Source organism: Ranitomeya variabilis, chromosome 2 (assembly GCF_051348905.1).
Source record: "Ranitomeya variabilis isolate aRanVar5 chromosome 2, aRanVar5.hap1, whole genome shotgun sequence".
Lineage (NCBI taxonomy): Eukaryota > Metazoa > Chordata > Amphibia > Anura > Dendrobatidae > Ranitomeya > Ranitomeya variabilis.
Window position 1 is genome coordinate 338,525,729 of NC_135233.1, and position 16,794 is coordinate 338,542,522.

The window sequence follows — 16,794 nt, forward strand, 5'->3', positions numbered from 1 at the left end:
GGTACCTTGTCGTTTACTAATGTTAATGTCTTCATGTAATATTGTTATGTATGTATGTATTTGATATGTACTGTTTATAGGCTTAGGGATAGAATAAAAGATAGCATAGGACAATAGTGGGGGCACCGTAGAGATAAGGAATAGAATAGTATAGTGAGCATTAGTGATTTTCCAGACAGGGATGAGTTTACAGTGTAGTGCAGAGCAAGAAGGTTTAGGGCTGCAACTTCCTTGTTAGAGTTCAGTGCAGTTAGGATGCAGCAGTGAGAGAGGACAGTCTACTAGCCATGGGGATAAGTCTGCTATGACAGAAAGGGGCCCCAGGCTGGGTGTTGTGCAGGCAGTCACCAGCTTGAATAGAAACCAACCCGAAGAGGATCCGGGATCCATGACCAGGACAGGTGAAGCTGAGATGGTGAGCCTGGCACCTTTTCCTTTTGAGGCCGGACAAGGGTATGGTAGGAAGCTGGTGGGCCTAAAGGCACAGACGGTACAGAGATTGTGCAGGGACAGGACAGGGATTGTCCAGAAGCGAGACAGGGATTGCCGGAAGTGAGGTAGAGACTGCCAGAAGGAACAGAAGTTACTGGGAAAACAGGGAAAAGTGGAGAGATGCCACTCTGTACACTGTGCTGCATACACTACCATTCAAAAGTTTAGGGTCACCCCAACAATTTTGTGTTTTTCATGAAAACTCATACTTTTACTAATCAAATAAGTTGCCAAATGAATTGAAAATCTAATCCAGACATTGACAAGGTTCGAAAAAAAGATTTTTATTTGAAATAATAATTTTCTCTTTCAAACTTTGCTTTCGTCAAAGAATGCTCCCTTTGCAGCAATTACAGCATTGCAGACCTTTGGCGTTCTAGCAGTTAATTTGCTTAGATAATCTGGAGAAATTTCACCCCATGCTTCCAGAAGCCCCTCCCACAAGTTGGTTTGGCTTGATGGGCACTTTTTGTGTACCATATGGTTAAGCTGCTCCCACAACAGCTCAATGGGGTTGAGATCTGGTTACTTCGCTGGCCGCTCCATTACAGATAGAATACCAGCTGCCTGCTTCTTCCCTAAATAGTTCTAGCATAATTTGGTGTGCTTTCGGTCATTGTCCTGTTGTAGGATGAAATTGACTCCAATCAAGTGCTGTCCACAGGGTATGGCATGGCGTTGCAAAATGGAGTGAAAGCCTTCCTTATTCAAAATCCCTTTTACCTTGTTCAAATCTCCCACTTTACCAGCACCAAAGCAACCCCAGACCATCACATTATCTCCACCATGCTTGACAGATGGCGTCAGGCACTCTTCCAGCATCTTTTCAGTTGTTCTGCGTTTCACAAATGTTCTTCTGTGTGATCCAAACACCTCAAACTTGGATTTGTCTGTCCATAACACTTTTTTCCAATCTTCCTTTGGCCAATGTCTGTGTTCTTTTGCCCATATTAATCTTTTTCTTTTATTAGCCAGTATCAGATATGGCTTTTTCTTTGCCACTCTGCCCTGAAGGACAGCATCCCGGAGCCGCCTCTTCACTGTAGACGTTGACACTGGCGTTATACAGTATAGAGTGTTTTTCTGAATCATTTAATGTTAGCCTCATTGGAAAAAACTGTGTTTTTCTTTCAAAAATAAGGAAAATTCTAAGTGACCCCAAACTTTTGAATGATAGTGTATATGATGGATGCCCTACTGCTCAGTAAAGTTGAATTGTTGGAAAAAGACATTGTCTCTGAAATGGTTTGTGGAATCCACGCGGGGAGACAAGGTGTGAAGATAAGTCGTGAGATCTTAACCTGTTGATCCTTTAGACAGCTCACCTCTTGGCAAAGCTCAACAGTTGGAGGTCTCCGGGATCCAGCGGGTTCCATAGCCGGAGCAATCTGTAACGAATGGAAGTGGAGGCACACGTGATGAAGTTCACATTCGTCTTTTATTTTTTGAGTGGAACCTCGGGACATCGGTCCGGGGGCTCCGAAGAGGATGTAACTAGGGAGCCCCAGGTATCTATAGTAAGATCCCTCAAACAGGACCAGAATGGAATATCTGGGGGACACACATACTACCTGCAGTTAGACCCCGGACACGTGGCAGCTGTCCCAGCGAGACAAACGGATAAACAGATAAGGTGGAGCTGACCGGCGGACACCGGGTATGAGTTATGAAGCTGGCTCTGGCGAGGAAAGTCAGATTCCAGGTAGATGGGAGGAATCTGGCTCCAGCACCTTTAGGGTACTGTCACACAGTGGCACTTTGATCGCTCCGACGGCACGATCTGTGATGTTGCAGCGTCGCTTGATTATCGCTCCAGCGTCGTAGACTGCGGTCACACTTTGCAATGCACGGCGCTGGAGCGATAATTTCATGATGTAGTTGCGATGTAGAAGTCATACGGGACATTGGGAATATCGTGCACACCTTTGTTACATGATGCGATCATGCCGCCACAGCAGGACACTTGACGACGAAATAAAGTTTCAAACGATCTGCTACGACGTACGATTCTCAGCGGGGTCCCTGATCGCAGTAGCGTGTCAGACACAGCAATATCGTAACTATATCGCTGGAATGTCACGGATCGTGCCGTTGTAGCGACCAAAGTGCCACTGTGTGACAGTACCCTTAGCGTTGTCCAGGGGTTCGGATGGTGAGTGGTGGAACGGGATGACACTTGAGTATAAAGGTACAGGTGTCAACGTAGGATAGCCGAACCACTGGTCACTGATATTCTGCGGAAACACACAGTATAAGCAGAGTGCAAAATGGAATGCTATAACAGCGCAGAAAGAACAGGAATAGATCCGGAAATAGCAAGAGTAGATACTCGTTGCTCCAGCACCCTCCCTATGACGGAGGGGCAAGAAGTAGTAATCAGAGCGCTGCCATTGTTTAATTGAAATTTTCAAAAATGCGCACTGTCCCTTTAAGAGGCTGGAGGTAAGCACGCATGTGTCCTAAGCATTCTTGGAGGCCTGCTGGCAGCGTGCCAGGAAGTGGGGGAGAGAGAAGCAGCAACAGGATGCTGAGGAACAGAGAGCGAGGATCCAGACAGGGACCTCGCAGAGGTACAGGGACAGCCTCGGGAGCGGGTGAGGGACCAGGACAGGTGGCCGCGCCAGAACCGGGTGCAGGGCCAGAACCGGGTGTAACAACCAGCTATAGATGATCGCACTGCAGATCATGAGATCTATATACCAAACTTTGAGCTAGAAATGTAAGGCCATGTTCACACTTTGCGGGTTTTACCGTGGATCCGCAGCAGTTTCCATAGCGTTTACATTTACATGTAAACCCTATGGAAACCGCAATCCGCTGTGCACATGCTGCGGGAAAAACCGCGCAGAAACGCAGCGGTTTACAACCCGCAGCATGTCACTTCTTTGTGCAGAATCGCTGCGATTCTGCACCCATAGGAATGCATTGATCCGCTAACTTCCCGCATGGGGCTGTGCCCACGATGCGGGAAGTAAGCGGAAAATGTGCAGATGGTACCCGGGGTGGAGGAGAGGAGACTCTCCTCCAGGCCCTGGGAACCATATTTGTGTAAAAAAAAAAGAATTAAAATAAAAAATAATGATATACTCACCTCTCAGCGCTGCACGCGGCCGTCCGGTCGCAGGGTTGCTGTGCGAGCAGGACCTGCGGTGACATCGCGGTCACATGACCGTGACGTCACGAAGGTCCTTCTCGCACAGCATCTTTGGAACCAGACCGCCGCGTGCAGCGCCGAGGAGATCGGGACGTTAGAGGGTGAGTATATAACCATTTTTTATTATTTTTAACATTACTATTGATGCTGCATATTGCTGCATATGCAGCATCAATAGTATAGGAGTAAACCCGCAGTGGAAACCGCAAAACAAACCGCGATAAATCTGCAGGGATAACCGCAGCGGTTTTGCCCTGCAGATTTATCAAATCCGCTGCGGGAGAACCCGCAGAGGACCCCGCAAAGTGTGCACATAGCCTAAATATATTATTATATAATAGGAAAGTATTTAGTAACCATGCAAGAAGAGAGCCATGAAGTAGCCAAAGTCAGTTTATTGTTTTAGAATATTTATTTGCAAATCTACAAAGCAGAAACCACTGATGTGTGCAGCAGGTGACCAGCATATATTGTTGACCGCATTCACTAAGTGACATATAACAGCTGTAGAAGAGTGGTAACCGGAGAACCCAGATGTCATTGCACTTCTGTCTCCAACAAAGGCCGGTGCTGACCTCTTTATCTTGCTCTCCATTACTCTCCATTTATCTCCATGAACTTACCCTTCAGCTGTCACACTGTAGTCCGACATTGCTTGCAGCAGTGATTATAGCAACATTAAAAGGCTTTGTGAAGAAAAGCTTAAAAAAAATGGCATAACACAGAGTATACATTTGTCATGATTTGGACAGCAACAAGTCTCATACAACCTAAAGATGTTGTGACCGTGACTAGCTGTTGCATGACTATTTTAGATGGGTTGGTTGCCTGAAAAAAAATGAAAATCACAGGCATATCTCACGTGATTTTCGGTAAAGGGTACTTGGAAATAGATTTTCGCTGCCAAAACTACGTATGAATCAAGACACTAACTGTGTTATTGCAGCTATGTATGTTTTACTCGTTACGTCGTTTCAGAGGAAAGTCTTTGAAAAGCCAGTTTGCACTTCAGATGAACAATTCAAAAAGCAAGTCCCCTGTGGCTCCTCCATGTCCCGCTTCCCTAAACTAATGGGTTTTTCCCTATGCAGTCACATAGGGAGATACCTGCCAGACTAGAATGGCGGGGAGAAGCCGAGGGGGACCTTCCACTTGGTCAAATCATATAGTCCCTGGCACTCTCTACAAAGCATGCTTTTTCTTTAATACACTGTAGCATGAGTAAAATATACACAACTGGAATAACGGAGCTGGTGACTCATTCATGCTGCCCGTGGTTAGAGCTGCATGAATCAACTATCTGGTTCCTTTTAAGGGCAAAGCTTGCAAAGTTACATGCAACTTGCGGCCTGCAAGCCATCATAGATCAGATTTAGATTGCAACTGTCCGTCCGTCCATGTACTGCCATTATTCACAGACTGTTTGAAAGGAGAAGTTGGAGAAGCCGCCATCAATTTTTTTTTTGTGTGTATGAGAAAACTGATGGAACTCTGACCAAACTCTAATGGTAAATCTGACACACTGACCAAACTGAGGAAACTGATCCAAAACACTGATGTCTCAATAAGCCATAGAGTTCCATGAATCATTCTAGGGTCCTATATTAAACGAAACCCGCCACTGGGTTTTTTCTATATAAGGAAAGGCCAGTATTTGTAAGCCCTCATATGCTGTACATATGTCACCAATCCGGCATCTCTGGTTTTGACCCAGTGCCTCCTCTATGCTGGTGCTACCCATCCGCCTTCCCTGCTTCGTGTGGATGAAATGTCCTACGTTATCCAGAAAGTGTCCAGCATTGCGCCACTGCAATGCGCAGGCACACTTCTCTCTGTCCTGTTGAGGACATAGCAAAGTACTGCAGTGCGCATGCTCGGGGAAAAGGCAAAGAGAGCCGGCGCATGCACACTGCAGTACTTTGCTCTGCCCTTGAAGTGTATCTGTGCAGGAGTGCAATGCTTAACATGGTGTGGATAATATAGGATGCTCTACGTCATCCACAGGGAGGGCTTTGTGACCTTATATGCAAATTCATTGACCATTATCTCAAACCACTGGTCGGGACTTTGCCACTGGTCGGGACCTCTTCCATGTCAGAGGCTCTGCAGACATTTTGGTGTGAATTGATAGTATAACTCTGGAATCTCATATTTTTTTGGTGACTGCAGACATCGAGTCCTTATACACCAGTGTCAATCATGAGGATGGAATACGAGCAGTAGGGTACTTTTTGGAGATGAGCATTCTGGACAGGCCCCTAATTGACTTGATTGTGGAATTATTGCAATTCATTTTGAATCATTATTTTTTTACTTTTAAAGATTATTTTTATTTACAGAGATGCGGCACTGCCATGGGTGCGGCCTGTGCCCCGTCCTATGCAAACCTCTTTCTTGGATTTTGGGAGAGGGAGGTTTTCCGCGGCGACGGGCCATGTGCCGCTAACCATGTGCAGTGCTGGCTCAATTACATAGATGATTTACTGATTATTTAGCAGGGTTCTCATACAGATGGACTGATTATTTTTGTTACTATACTGTCTTAATTGTCTGTAGTATGATTTACGGTATAATGCCTTGCAAGCAAATTCTTACGTGAATTATGGAAGTTCATTAGTATTCCCTGTTTTGTCTGATACAAACTACCTTGCTACCCTTTACTTTTTGTTAAAACCCCCTCCCACCTTTATCTACTTGATTTTATCCCTTTTGAATCCTCTTACATGTCCCATTTACTCTCTGGTTCATGTCTTTTTTTACATTTTATCCTCAATAAAATATTTACATTTTATACTCTTTTGAGTGGTGCTTTTCTAGTTACTTTGTACCCTGACTTTGGTTGTTATCCACAAAGTGTCCAGCATCCTGTCCAGGCAGGGCAAATACTGCAGTGCGCATGTGCGGGAAAAAGGCAAAGAGCAACGGCGCATGCACACTGCAGTACTTTACTCTGCCATCGACAGAGCAAGAAGAAGTGCATAGGTGCAGGAGCACGATGCTTAACACTGTGTGGATGATGTAGGACGCGTTATCGACACGAATCGGGGAAGAAGAACGGCATCACAAGAAAAGAGGAGGCACTGGATCAAGACCAGCAACGTTAATCGGACCAGACCGCCCCAAAGGGGAGTATAATAAAAGGTGTTTTTCTTGTCTTACAAGCCAGATTGGGGGCAGATATGCATCATATTAGAGTGCTGCATTTGAGGGCTTACAGTTACTAGCCTTACCTCATATGTGATAAACCTGGTGACAGGTTCCCTTTAACACCAAACCAGCATCTTCACCCTACTGTGCAATGGGATAAATCACTTGTTCTATGAGCTTCTCTATATGAACTTTACATCTGGTAATATAATAAGTACATCCAGCCTCTGTAAGTTCATTCACCCTTCTGTTACTGCAAACCTGCAATAAAGCCATGATCTATAGATGGTGGTTCAGGAATTTTTGTTACAATGGTTCCCAATAAAACATGGTGTATAATCTGCATATGAGTACTATATCTATAATATACAGTATATGGTTGCATTAAGCCTTTGTGAACTGTATTTCCAGTACTTCCTGTGCTGGAAACATGTAAGATCTCTGCTGATCGGTGTTCATCATGATAGCTCCAGGATCTGGAAATTTTAGCTTTGGTATAAGAATAGTTTAGCACTTCCACTGTTAAAATTCACACGTCTGTTCACAAAAACATGATTTATACATACCAAGGGGCTGGCTGGTAAATGTTGGCCTGGGGAGCAAGCACACAGCAGTGGCCCTTGAGCAGCAGCCAATCCCTATTGTGTTTATCTGACTCTATTCAGAAAAATCTTCACCAAAGATCTACACAGAAGCTGTAAAAGAAAAAGTGTATTACACAGATATGGTACCAAAACCAACCATAGACTACGTTCCTATGCAGCATTTTTTTTCTGCAACCAAAACCTGCTCTGTTGGCAGTACAAACAACAGTTTTTGCAGCATTTTAGGGAACGGATTACATGTGTGCATTGTCCACAATACATAATTAACCCCTTAACGACCAGAATATTTCCGTTTTTGCAATTTCATTTTTTTCTCCCCTTCACAGAACCATAACTTTTTTATGTTTCTGTCAATATGGCCATGTTATGGTTTGTTTTCTTGCGGGACAAGTTGTACTTTTGAATGACGCAATTGGTTTTAACATATCGTGTACTGGAAAGCAGGAAAAAAATTCCAAGTGCGGTGAAATTGCAAAAAAGTGCAATTCCACAGTTATTTTTTTTACCATGTTAACTACATGCTAGAAGTGACCTGCCATTATGATTCTACTGGTCATTACAGGTTCATAGACACCAAACATGTCCAGGTTTTTTTTTGTCTAAGTGGTGAAAAAAATTCCCAAGTTTGTTAAAATAAAATTGTGCCATTTTCCGATACTCGTAGCGTCTCCATTTTTCGTGATCTGGGGTTTATTTTTTGTGTGCCGAGCTGATGTTTTTAATGATACAATTTTGGTGCAGATACAATCTTTTGATAGCCCGTTATTGCATTTTAATGCATTGTTGCGACGACCAAAAAAACGTAATCCTGTCGGTTTGAGTTTTTCTCATTACACTGTATAGTGATTGGGTTAATTTTTTTTTATATTGATAGATTGGGCGATTCTGAACGCGGCGATACCAAATATGTGTATATTTTGATTTTTTTAATTATTGTTTTATTTTGAATGGGGCGAAAGGTGGGTGATTTGAACTTTTATATATATATATTTTTTTTTTTTACTTTTTTTTTTACTTTTTGCATGCTTCAATAGTCTACATGGCAGACTAGAACCTGCACTAATTCAATCGCCTCTGCTACACACAGGAGATGATCAGATCGCCTGTGCGTTACAGAAATGCTCACTTGCTATGAGCTCCGACCACAGGGCAGCACTCATAGTAATCTGGCTATGACCACAATAGAGGTCTGCTGGAGAACTCTGGTTGTCATGCTGATCCATTGGTGACCTGCAATCATGTGATGGGGTCACCGATGGGTGGGATAAAAGATGCGCTTCCGGAAAGTGCGAGTTAAATGCCGCTGTCAAAGATTGGCAGTGGCATTTAACTAGTTAACAGCCATGTATGGATTGCAATTTCACCCGCGGCTGTTGCAGGCACCCCCACCTGCTAGGGTTATGGAGAAGAAAGAAGTCGCTGGTTGAAAGCAAGGAAGGATGAGAGGAATTGTTTATTTTTATATATGGGGACAATTATACTGTATGTAGAAATATATGGGACCAATTATACTGTATGTAGCAATATATGGGACCAATTATACCGTATGGAGCACTATATGGTGCACACTATACTGTGTGGAGGACTAGGTGGGTCCCATTATACTGTATTGGGGACTATGTGGTGCCCATAGAACTGTATGGAGGATTATGAGGCCCCCATAATACTGAATGGAGGACTATACTGTCCCGTCTAAAATGAAAAGTCTGCACTCACTCTGTGTGACTGCAGACTTTTGAATCCCTCAGTGCACGCACTGTGCTCTGAGAGGATTCACCTGCTATTGGCTGGGAGCTATCTTTCTGGTGAACTCATTTACTAAATGCCTCCTAGCCATGGCTGGTGACTTTTCCCTATGCCACACGCTGCCCCTATAAGAGCAGGGGAGCGCACACACACGCTCACTAGGCGTGCCGCCAGAGAGAGTATGGCGAGCAGGCTCAGACCTGGAAGCAGGAGAATGTACTGGGAACCATGCAGCAAAACTGGGGCAGTAAATATGCGTCCCTGCATGGAGAGAGAGGGTAGGCCATGGAGGACTGCTGATAATGGTGTTACACACAGTAATTCTCTGTAGATTTTTCACCTTAAAATTCCAGATGGAAAGTCTTCGCCCATATGATTATTATACTCTTCTGGTGTACTGTACTTCCCAGGTTGTGCTCTAAACGAAGTATTATCTATCCCTGGTTTTCTTTTGTATTGTTTTTCTTTTTCTTTATTAATATTTTCTTTATAAGGTATTGCTTTTTAAGTATCCTGCGTCACCTATTCTAACTAGAGTAGTGATGTTTTACTGATCATTCTCAACAGCTTACTGCCAGTCTTTATGGCTATTCTGCAAAAACCTGGATCGCAGATGCTGCGGTTATCACCAGTACCGACTATCATATTTATGGATAATAAACCATCAAAGCCACAGAGATTTTGAAAAAAACTTACATTTTTAGTGCAAAAGGATGACGCAGTAATACAATCATGTAATTCACTCAACTTTACATCAGACAACACATTTAACAAACATATTCATTCTGGGGTTTTTTCCACTCCTCAGTATGTAGTAATAGTGAGAAGGTATTAATCTGAATCACCATGAAGGTTTCAGTCTTGTCATGAAGAATTTTTGCTGCAGATTACTTAACTTATTTTTTGGTAGCAGGGTTAATAAGGTCATAGGAACTCAAATTACAGCATTCTCAGCTTTGCGGTCTGTTTACCAGCTTTGACTGTAGTGAGAATGTTATATTAAATATGAAAATTCAGATTAACCCTCAAGAATTAATGAAGTTAAAAACATTTTTTTTTGGAAGTTTCTTCTTTTGAATATTTTATCTATTAATTTTATATATAATTCTTCAGATTTACTAAATTAACACTCAATCTAATACTATTATAAATGGCAACGAGGTTCACTAAAGTGCTTCAAAGAAGCAAAAAAGTAGAGGAAACATAGCATTAAATTAAACTTTCTAGACTACTAATACTTCGCCTGTCATTGCATTAATTTGTGTCGGGAGGATCGAACGGAAGCTTTGATGTTCACACATAGTGTAAACGCTGTGTTTTTCTATTGTATTTTATACTTCAAGGAAAGTGGATGTGACATCTTGACATCTTGTCTTTCAAGAAGCCCCCTCACCAAAGTTTTTATCTCCTTAATATATTGCAATCATCATATTACACAGCATTGTGTACTTACAATTGCTCATTTTGCCTTTCTACCCAGTTAATTCTTCTCTTTTCTCTGCTCTATATAAAAACAGGAAGACCTTTGTCCCTGCAAAAAGTAAAAGCGCAATTGTGTTCTTAAATGCATCCCAAAAAGAGCAGAGGATTAAATGATTAAAATACAAGCTATACTAAATATTTTCTTCATGCTGTAATGCAATCTAAAGACACAGAATCATATGAGCCACTTGTAAAGACCATGAAATTCAGCGCTAAATAAAAAGGCCCATATCTATGGAACCATATGGTGAATGTACGAAAATAAAAAAAAACATGATACTCAAGGGAACAGAGGAAATAATTAGATAAGAAATAATTAGATAAGTGGCATAAAACTGTCCCTGGAACTGGGACCCTTACTATCCCTGTCCCGGGGGTACTCTTGGAGGTAGAGAGGCCCAGGCCTCTGACCTTAGCATGCTCCTGTCAGACCCTAATCTGTCCCCTTCCCCACCCCAAGAGGCATGGGTCAGAAATGTAAGGGAAACAAGACACAAAGACAGACACTGAAAACTACTGTCATACAAAACACTCACCAAAAATAGGGAGTAAGGTAGGGAAGTGGAGAAATAAAAATAGGAAAATAAGAATAAGGACAAGAGGATAAAGTCTCACAAACCTACTGCACACCGAACTCTCCAATGACTACTTCCAACTGAAACTACACAGCTCAACGCTGAAGATTCTTTCACTGGCAAGGAAGAAATGCTAAATGGATGATCGGTGATTCACAATATATAGTGATCTTCTAACCCCAGATCTCTCAGGAGTACATGACAAAATTGTGACACCGTCACTGCCATCAGGAACAACTGATGGCAAGGGTGTCAAGTGCCAGACCAATATTAATCAGATATTGATGACCTATTTTAGGGATAGGCCATCATTATCAAAGTCCCGGACAACCCTTTTAACCAGAGTCTATGCCTAAAGGAGGCATACTGGCAAAAAGTACACTGCACTGGGGCGTTTTCCCTAGGTATCTATTTTGCCCACAGTTATTACAGAACTATATATTTTTGGCTGTGTAATTGCTGTTTGACTCACTTTGGCTCACTGGTCTTTGCCTTTCTCCTTGAGGACTTGTATCAAAATGCTGATTCAACCACAGGAATACAATTAGATAGATGTGTTTTACTTGTTACAACAGTCCCAGTATATGACTAGGAGAGGAAAGTTGTTCATGTCCTGCTAAGCTTTTATTTCTTGCACTTCAGTACAGTAGTCATCGCTGACGATTCACTATAACATGCTTTTGTGACACCCCAGGGTCCTGGTTGTCACAGTGGCATTGCTTTCCTCACGGGGAGAGTGATGTCACACTTGGAAGCGATGGAAGATTCCTCTTAACAGGTAATTAGTACATACAACACCATTCTGACTTCAGGCCAGAAGGGGGAGCTCTACACCCAAAATCAGGGGAGCAGCTCTCTCTTTGGTCGGGAGGAGGAGATAGTTGCTAGGCAGTTGCTAGGCAGTTGGGAAGAGTTAGTGAGTTGGTGCCGGACAGCAGACTGGAGCAGTCTGAGGCAAAAGGTTGGGTGAGGGGCCGTACAGCCTGAGGTGCTGTAGCTCCTAGATAGCGAGATACAGAAGGAAAAACAGCTCTTAGCTAACGTGCCGGAGAGCGAAGCACAGGAGTGTGACAACAGGGGAGAATAGCTGCGACTGGGCTACATCCCCGATTGAGCGCAGACACCGGTAGCCGGATGACCGAGGCTTTTGTGGGACTCTAAGACACATAGCAGAAACTGGCAGGACAGCTGGATTATACATCACCTGTTCGCCCTAACACCCAGGAGACACAGTGACACACAGAGCCCGGGTTGTGATAGAGACCCTGTAAAAAGGCTCGAGTCACCTGTCATACGGGTTTGTGCCCCACTTACACAAAGGACAGAGATAACTGAGAGGACCTTGCTACAAAGCCATAGGCAGTAAGGGACTATAACAACACAGCGCTAAAAGGAAGGCTTTTAACTGCACCTGATAAAGCTGGACTCTGAACTCGCTTCCAAGCTGGCCGGACCCTGCCTGTACCTGTGATCTGATGCCCTGGATTGTGGCTACCTGCTACCATCAGTAAACCAGGTAAAAAGACTGCACAACTGTGTCCTTTCTTCTTTACTGCACCTTTCACCATCTTCCATCTATTCACCGGGAGCCCTGGGGACCTACTTTACCTGTGGGAAGTTATACCATCTGGCTGCCATAGCATCACCCCAGAGGACCCCTTTAAACAGCGTTGGTCATCACTGACCGAATACCACAGGTGGCATCACGAACATTCCTTATTACAAAAATCCCTTTAAAGACCATCCCTTTAACATGGGCGCCCAGGGCCACGGACCGGGTCGCCACCGCCGTGACACATCCCTTTAAGTAACGGACCCGGTACTGAGTACCCCACGGCCCTGGCGGGCGTTTCATTTTCCTGACAATTCCATTCAAAAGAATGTGGCTATCAGACACGTCTTTGACCTTGCTGTCATAACAAGAGGAATTCAGCTTGTATTAGCCAAATATTTATAAAATAGATTTAGTTGGAGGACACCTTTAACTGGATACTTCCTTTCAGAAACGGTGTACAAGCTAGAAAAAGGACCAAGCCAGTAAAGATTAAGGGCTTGTTCACACTTTGCAGATTTTGCTGCGTATTTTTCCGCAGCGGATTTGGAAAAACCGCAGTGCAAAAACCGCTGCGGTTTTCACTGCGGATTTTCCTGCTTTTTCATCTGCGGATTCCTCTGCGGGTTTTCAACAGCACTTTCCTATTGGTGCATGTTGAAAACCGCTGCGGAATCCGCAGAAAGAAGTGACATGCTCCTTCTTTTTTTCCGCAGCAATTCCGAGCGGTTTTTAAAGGGATTTTCCGCAATGTGGGCACAGCGGTTTTTGTTTTCCATAGGGTAACATTGTACTGTACCCTGCATGCAAAACTGCTGCGGATCCGCAGCGGCAAATCCGCTGCAGATCCGCAGCAAAAACCGCAAAGTGTGAACATAGCCTAAAACTACTTCCCAGCATTGCTCTTGCAGTGTAGTAGTCCTGGCAATACAGCTCCTTTTAAAGATAAGCTATCACCAGAAAATGATATATTGTGTAAATAAGGTTTCTGTGTTAAATGTATTTTTAAACATTTTTTGGCAATTTTTATATATATATATATATATATATATATATATATATATATATATATATATATATATATATATTGTAGCATGGCTAAAGGGTGTGTAGTCGACGTGAGATATGTGTCGCATAGGTGGCTTGTTGCTGTAATGTAGCCCGGAGTATTTCTTTGTTGCACATAACCATGTATATATATCTCTTTCAGGACCTGTGGTGATGTCAGACCACATGGCTAATCATGTGATGGATTACTGGGTGTGGTTAGCTCTATATAAGACAGGCTAATGCTTAACACAGTGGATATGTGTGGAGGTGCTAGCCTCCAGAGGTTGTTAAGGCTCCGGGTCTGAGCCTGAAGGAATGGACAGTTGTTTTTTTTCCTTTTGCCTGAGTTAAAGGCTATTTGTTTTCTGTTTATGCTAACTGGTTTATGAAGCAATAAACCTTTGAACTTTTGTTGGAACCTGCCTCCTAAGTGTCAGCCGTCGCACCTGAGTGAGTGAAACCCCTACAATTGGTGGTAGACGTGCGGGCAGTGTTCCCAGTGGAGACGTAAGTCTATTTTAGAATGTCCTGGGTCAAGTCGGCTGTAAGCCAGCAAGCATTGCCGAGGAAAATGGAGGACATACTGAAACACTTAGTCCAGTCGCAGTCACAGCAGCAAGAGGCTAACAGGCTGTTTATGCAGCAGTTGCAACAGAACCAGCAAGAGACCAACAAGCTGTTGATGCAGCAGATACAACAGAGCCAGCAGGAGCAACGGCAGAGCCAGCAGGAGCAACGGCAGCAGATGCAGCTTCTGGCAACTGCCATCCAGGGCAAGACGAGCGCCCCAACCCCAGGTTTGGCTGATGACACCCACGTCCGGAAGACGGTAGAGACTGGGATTGTCTCTTACCCTATCTGATGTTTTCCATTCGTGAAGTTCCACAGGCCTCCACAGGGTTCTCACCGTTTGAGCTTCTATATGGCCGGCATCTGCGAGGACTCCTGGATATAGCCAAGGAAACCTGGGAAGCCGAAGTCACGCCCCACAGAAGCGTCATTGAGCATGTGGCCCTGATGCAGCAGAGGATTGCAAAGGTGATGCCTATCGTGAAAGAACACCTCCTCCAGGCACAAGAAGCTCAGGCCAGAGTCTACAACCGGTCTGCAAGTGAGGCAGTTCAATCCAGGAGACCGAGTTCTTGTGTTAGTTCCGACGGTGGAAAGCAAGTTCTTGGCCAAATGGCAAGGGCCATATGAGGTTGTCGAGAAACTTGGTGAAGTAAATTATAAAATTCACCAACCAGGAAGACGGAAACCATTCCAAGTATACCATATCAACCTCATCAAGCCATGGCAAGATAGAGAGCCGACAGTAACTCCATCGTTGTTAAGCAACCCAGAAGGCGAGGTTGGAGCGGTTACTATAGCGGAGATGCTATCGAAGACCCAGAAACAGCAGTGCCGGGAGTTACTCCAGAAAAACAGGGACCTGTTTTCAGAGTTGCCAGGACACACGAAGGTCATAGAGCATGAGGTCCTAACAGAGCCACATGTGCGGGTGAACGTGAAGCCCTATCGTATTCCTGAGGCTCGTCGAGAAGTTATCTCCAAGGAAGTGGAGCGTATGTTGAAGCTTGGAGTCATTGAGGAATCCAAGAGCGGTTGGTCGAGCCCAATTGTCCTGGTCCCAAAACCTGATGGAGAGTGGAGGTTTTGCAACGACTACCGGAAGTTGAATGAGGTCTCCAAGTTTGACGCTTATCCCATGCCCCACGTTGATGAGCTCATCGAAAGGCTTGGGCACGCCAGATATATATCCACCTTGGATTTGACAAAGGGGTATTGGCAGATCCCCATGGCACAGGAAGCCAAGGACAAGACGGCCTTTTCGACACCTGATGGATGCTTCCAGTATGTCCGGATGCCGTTTGGCCTACAGGGAGCTCCGGCGACCTTCCAGAGGGCTATGGATAGAGTCCTTGCACCCCATAAGGCCTACGCTGCTGCGTACCTAGATGATATCGTCATCTTTAGCCTGGACTGGGAGAGTCATCTGGAGAAAGTCCAAGCGGTGATTGATGCTCTAAGAGAGGCGGGGTTTACAATAAACCCGAAGAAGTGTGCCTTGGGTAAGGAAGAAGCTAAATACCTAGGCTATATAGTGGGTCGTGGAGAAATAAAGCCCCAAATCAGGAAAGTGGAGGCAATCCAAACATGGCCGAAACCACTCTCCAAAAAGCAAGTTAAAACCTTTCTGGGAATCGTGGGATATTACAGGAGGTTCATCCCGAACTTCGCCACAGTGGCTGCGCCTCTGACTGATCTGCTAAAGGGGAAAAAATCGGTGATGGTTAAATGGTCCGAAGAGACAGAGTCAGCCTTCCAAGAGTTGAAAGGTGCTCTATGTAAGCAGCCCGTTCTGATGGCCCCGGACTTCAAGAAAGAATTTATTCTCCAGACAGATGCCTCAGATGTTGGGGTAGGAGCAGTCCTTTCCCAAGAGCTACATGGGGAGGAGCATCCTGTTCTCTATCTGAGTAGAAAGCTGTCCTCATCTGAGAAGAACTACTCAGTCGTGGAAAAAGAGTGTTTGGCCATAAAGTGGGCGGTGGACACGTTACGGTACTATCTGCTGGGTCGTAAATTCAGACTAATATCTGACCATGCCCCACTTAGATGGATGAGGGAAACAAAAGGTAGAAATGCTAGGGTCACCCGTTGGTTCTTAGCCCTGCAGGACTTCAGTTTCCATGTGGAACATAGGGCCAGAAAGCTGCACGGTAATGCGGATGCCCTATCAAGAATCCCTTGTTTAGTGGGGGAAAGTGCCAAGCCCCACGGCTTTAGGCAGAGGGGGGAGGTATGTAGCATGGCTAAAGGGTGTGTAGTCGACGGGAGATATGTGTCGCATAGGTGGCTTGTTGCTGTAATGTAGCCCAGAGTATTTCTTTGTTGCACATAACCATGTATATATATGTTGTGAATTCTGCTCTTGGGCTCCCTCCGGTGGTTGTAAGTGGTAGCGCTGCTGTCTCTGAATCACAGCAT